This window comes from Haemaphysalis longicornis, unplaced genomic scaffold (genome assembly GCF_048455015.1).
Source record: "Haemaphysalis longicornis isolate Haplotype H1 unplaced genomic scaffold, Haemaphysalis longicornis Haplotype H1 scaffold_4, whole genome shotgun sequence".
Lineage (NCBI taxonomy): Eukaryota > Metazoa > Arthropoda > Arachnida > Ixodida > Ixodidae > Haemaphysalis > Haemaphysalis longicornis.
This window is the reverse complement of record NW_027526361.1, coordinates 81,697,997-81,703,582: the sequence shown is the minus strand read 5'-3', so window position 1 is coordinate 81,703,582 and position 5,586 is coordinate 81,697,997. Positions and strand designations below refer to the sequence as shown.

At 44.6% G+C, this 5,586-nt stretch overlaps 1 long non-coding RNA gene across 1 annotated transcript; it reads right to left on the bottom strand.

Moving 5' to 3' along the window:
- Nucleotides 1–564: 564 nt before the first annotated feature.
- Nucleotides 565–4,205, bottom strand: LOC144178941 (uncharacterized). The gene is made up of 2 exons (XR_013324104.1): nucleotides 3,822–4,205; nucleotides 565–661 (listed from the first exon to the last, which is right to left on the bottom strand). It is a non-coding gene; the product is annotated as an uncharacterized LOC144178941 (long non-coding RNA).
- Between the last annotated feature and the right edge of the window lie 1,381 nt (nucleotides 4,206–5,586).

Here is a 5,586-nt window from a genome sequence, read left to right as displayed (position 1 = left end):
AACTACCTGCCTTTGATTGTCTCCCCTTACAAAAATGGTTATTGAGATTGAATTGAAAGTCAATTGACTTTACTCAGTACATTGTGTTGACAGTCAATTGACTTTGAATAGAAATTTTGTATTGAGTTCTCGTTGAAAATTGGCCGCCGCGTTTCAATTGAAACTCAACGCTGAGTTTCAATTGAAAGTCTATTGACTATAGTCAACATGTCTGTTGATTTTCAATTGACTTTCTGTTGAGTCTCAATACACTTTTCCTGTTGAGTTCCTGTTGTGACGTGTCAATTGAAAGTCTATTGAGAAAAGTCTGTTGAGTTCCAGTTGAGTCTGTGTTGACTCTCTATTCATTTTCCTGTTGAGTTCCTGTTGAGAAATGTCAAATGAAAACCTACTGAGCATATTCAAGACAGCCCGTTTGATTTCCTGTTAGTTTTTTGTCAAGTTATTTCAACAATTGCATAGTAAAGTTCAGTTAACTGTACTAAATATATACTAAGTCTGCTTCAATATTGCAAAAACATTCTAAAAACTGTCGTCAAGGTGTCCAATGAGCAGGCGAAATAGTGAGGTGTTGCATGGCAAAGCTTGCTTTATTGCTCACGAAAGCATCACGGGAGGGCTGGAGCCTCGCAGGGTCCACTTGCCTACTTGACTGTGTAGCCTGCAAAATACAAGAAACAGACTTGTTTGTTTGCACCAGTCAAGTACGAAATGATGATTGCATCCCTTCTCATTAAGCATGCTGGTTTAAGTACCTGGCTATTTTAAAAGTTACCTGGCTTGTATGTTTGGAAAGCAGGGAGATAGCAGTTCAACAAATGTATAAGCTTTCCTCAGATTTTAATGCCGTAAGCCAAGCTAGCCGCATCAATTAATTCTACAATTGGTAGGGAGTGGAATGCCTTTAGTTGAATGCCTTCCGCATTAAGGCGCCTGAAATCTACAGGAACGACTATGTTTCAAGGCGGCAGGGAGCCGAAAAATCACCCGCATGGGTCCGTAATCGTGTCTTCCACATCTTTCAGGCCCAAAAGAAATCCAAATAGGCCTATAAAGACTGGTAGAGCCACTACCTGACAGGAGAAACCCCAAACCTGTGCAAAAGCATACCTGTGAACCTGTGGATTTTGTTTTTTGAAATTTTAATGCTTGAAATCTCGTAAAACAAAATTAGAAAATTGTCAACTTGCATGAACTTGTTTACAAAACAAGCCTTGATTAAAAAAAACTAGGATCAGATGGTACTGTAATCTAAAGTTACTACATCAGGCAATCATCGCAAATGGCTTTATGAATGGATGAGCACATAATACTTTGTGCTTACCGACTAGTGGAAAAAAATACATGAACCGTGATGGAAAAAAAAACGTGGCAAAAAGAACGTGACAGGAAAAATACATAACTTGAATTTCGCAGTCTTTTACACTCTTGTAACGCTGAAGTATGGTGTGTGCCTTGCAGTACGTTTACCAAACAAGTAGCACTAAGCAGCAGCTTAAAGGGATCATATGAGACATGGGTATATCCACATTTTTGCCTTCATCATAACAATGCCAGAGGGGTATACCAGTATAACAAGGCCGTCTAATGCCAGTTTACACACAAGGAGAACACGAAACAGTTTTGTTTGGTGAGGGGAAAAACATCAGTTTCTGTAAATGAGAAATAATTTAAAAGCTTGTATCCCTTTGCTTGGCGAGATTTTCTATACACTAGCAGCACTAAAACAGTATAGTGATACCATGCCGACCAATCATTTGGGTAATTCCTAGAGGCAGAACATCTGTCAAAACAGATTGACTAAGCCCTCGCGCAATGCCGGTGTAGCATCAGTCAGTGGCACGTCTGATGCCACATTCAGCCAAAATGTTATTCAGTGATTTTGCTATTACTCACACCACATTCAGCCCAACTTATTCAAAACTGCTCCGAGAAAGGCAGTCAGCAGGTTGTGATTAGAAGCAATGACAAATTTCAATTTACGCTAGCAAGTCGAGCAAGTGCTTAAGTCAAAACTGGTATTCATCAGTTTGAAACTTTGACGCCTGTGCATGTTCTAGCGCAAGCTGCCTAGCACCTGTGACAAAAATTGGCAAATGAGAAATTCACGGAGATACATGGAGAGAATTGGCACTTAGTGGTAAAAGACTAATATATGACAACAGTGTGCAGTCTGTTTCCAACTACTACTAACGCAGCAGGTTTTTTTCTGCATTGGTTTTAAAGCCAAAGTGTCTGCTTGCCTTTAGGGTGCCGAGGTAACACATCAGACTTGTGTAAAGATGTTTTGGGTTTAAACCCTACCTTCTGCGGATACATAGTCTCTATTTTCCAAAAGCAATCAATGAATTTGTTATATTCTTGGGCATTATTTTTTTAGCTGGGATGAAGTACGGTTTAGGCCACATTTGTCACTGCTCTGCACTCAGGGAACGCTCTTTCTCCAAGCAATCATTCAAATTAATACGCAAATATATTGCTGGCTGCCAGCACTTTAGCTTGCAAGTATATTTTACCGCCATGTCTCCTAACTGGTTGAACACACTATCCTGTTTGTGACTGGTAGATCTGCCTCTCAGCCTAGCGCTGTCAGGTGTGCTTGCATGGCACAGTATTCGTGCGTTTGTTATTGATCCGACAGGCACTTGTTCGATTGAACCTCTTTCATTTTTTTTTTTCATTTTCGTTAACTTCGTTCGTCAAACATTTTATTTATCTTCATCATGGTGTTCTTTCTTTTTTTATGACACTTCGTACTAGGTTATTCATGGCTGCTGCTCCGTTCTGTAGCGGCACTGCATCTGGGATTTTATTCATTCGTCAATTGCCTTCAAAGGTTTTGTTAGATCTTTAGCTTAAGATACATACAAATATAGAACACGCGAAAGCAATACAGCAGCGCGGAAGACAATAAAACACTGATTGATGTCAAAATGTTGTGTGCCGGTACAATAGCCTCCCCCTTCAATTTGTTACACTTACGTACAGTATTTTTGCAAGGCTGAAGTGAAATCATACCCTTTAGGTCGATCTGGAGACGGCGGGAATAAAAACACTGTTCATATACCGACAAATAACCAAGTCGTGAGTATCGCCATTCAGGAAGGTCTGCACAACATTTGTCATGATGAAATGTACAGTGTGCGTCAGGCTTGTCTAGGGCAAGCGAGCGCACGGCTCCGGAGCGTGCTGGCGACATCTGCTGATAACTGCTGGGTTAGAGATAGCTTGCCATTGCGCGTGCGCGGATCTCGGACAGGGTCGGGCCGGTCGTCATTTCGCATGGGCCACTGTTATTTGCAGACGCCACCACCCACGAGGGGCACTGGTCTTCCCCAGTGCCAGCCATGAGCGGTGACAGGCCAGATAGACGCGCCGTTTGACGCGTTTATCGCAGGCAGTTACGTAATCGCATAAAGCAACGAGCGCCAATCTTCTGCATTTCAAGCGCACCAAACGGAAAGCACGCAACAAGAATTCACTGCAGGGCTTTCCGTCGAACCTGTTGTGCGATTACGTAAGTCCCTGGGGTGATAATGCACCGCGTCAAATTACGCACTGATCTCCGGCGTCACCGCTCACGGCTGGCACGAAGAAAAGAAGCACCCGTTGCGGGTGGTGGTGTCTCCAAATTTTAGAGGCCAAAGCTGAACGACGACCGGCCAGGGCCTGTCCGAGATCCACGCACGCGCAATGGCAAGCTATCTCTAACCCAGCAGCTATCAGCAGATGTCGCCAGCATGCTCCGAAGCCGCGTGCTCGCTTGCCCTTGACAAGCCTGACGCGCACTGCACAGGAGCGCTCGGAAAGAATGAACTTACCTTATAACAACGTCGCTCCCAGCGGGGCTCCCAGCGTGGTGAAATTGACGGATTCCATAGCGTGGCTAACAGGGATGGTAACACCTCACTTCGCAAGCTTCTTCACCGTACGATCACAGCGCACAAACAACAACACGACACACAAAGGATGTTCACCGGCGGTAGAAGAGCGCATACGATGGCTTTTCCTTCAATAAATTCGATGTATCGCCAGCTGCACTGCAATGTCTGACCTTCGATGCTGGTTGAAAAGATTCGCACACGGCACATAAATCGCCAACAACACGAGGAAAGCTATAAATTTGCACAGAACAGCGAGAACGACCGCACGACCGCACCACGCCGGACCCCGCACATCCGGGATTGCGACCAAGCGACATTGGCTTGGTTTCAAGTCGGTTTGCGATGGCTATGCCACAGCTACGCATTCTTGTGAAAACTGAGCGTGAAAACATTGACACGAGATATCAAAAAAACCTACGGCGGCTTGTGAGTCCTATGTTAATATTTACAATAATCTTTTATAGAATTATTACCAACCCCTCTAGCAGCAGTAATAATATTATATTGCAGATAACCGAACTCCGCCGAGGTCGCAATGTTGGCTGTCAGCGCCACTAGCGGCAGTGGCAACGCCGCGTACTAGACATTCGTGACAGCGCGGTCACTTCAGCTTAGCGTGGGAGGGTGCCAGAGGAACCAAAAGAACTGGTTATCGCCGGGTGTGGAGGTGGATGGCACGTCTTTTGTGTCCGGGCGCCCGCTTCGGCGAACTGCAGCAGGAGAGAGGACGGAAGAATTCTGGAAAGTCCAATCTTTGAAAACAGCTTCAGAGTTCTTGATCTGCTTGCGGGCGCAAGATATTTGCTAGGCGCTTGTGTTTGAGAAACGTAGTCCGCGGACGTGTTGACATCGTTAGCGAGAGAGCGGTTCGGAGTGTAACAAGCGGCACGCCAGCCCACTAATTTGTTCGGTTTCTCTTTTTTTTTTCTTTGTAGTGGCGTGAAGCAGTGTCAGGCTCGTTCTTTCTTTTTGTGACCCTGTGCAGTAAAGATGAGTTGTTAATCAGCGCTTCAGTTTGTCTTTCTTCATTGTTTTCTTCGTTTGTTCGTTCGTTCAGTTCGTGTGAGCGGCGGCGCCTTGGACTGGCGTACGGAGTTCTTTTGCAGTGAAAGAACTGTTTTCACCTGTTTTAATAGAGCGTAGATGCGCGTTTGCTCCTTGTGGAATTCTCTGCATTCCACATTGCTGTTCTACTGTTGTTATCATAGACAGTTCACGGTATCCTCAAGGAAAGTTATGTATGACGGGGAATAGAACTCGCGTCCTTGGGCTCAGACCACGGCGGGGTGCGCGAGTGATAACTGGAGTAATGAAGTTCACGAGTGAACGACGATGAGGCCAAGCCTGCGTTCGCTTGTTTTAAAAGTTCGCTGTGTACAAAAATTTAATTGTTCTTTTTTCGAAGTTTAGGGATTTACACCAAAGTTTTGCTGTTTTTTTTCTGAGTATTTATAGGCACAATTTCGTCACTGGAATATTCTTGTGCGTTTGGGTTTGTGAGATAAGTATTCATTTCCGCAAAACAGCGCTGTAAGTATCGTGCCTCCACAGAAAAACACTGAATCATCGCACTGGGATGCGATGTCACATATGCCTTTTGTAGATGTAGCAGATTGAATCGCGTTTTAAATGTACCTCCTCCCCACCTACCTTCCCGGAACACAAGGTATCACAGCATTGTATGTGTGAAAAGAGGTAGGGG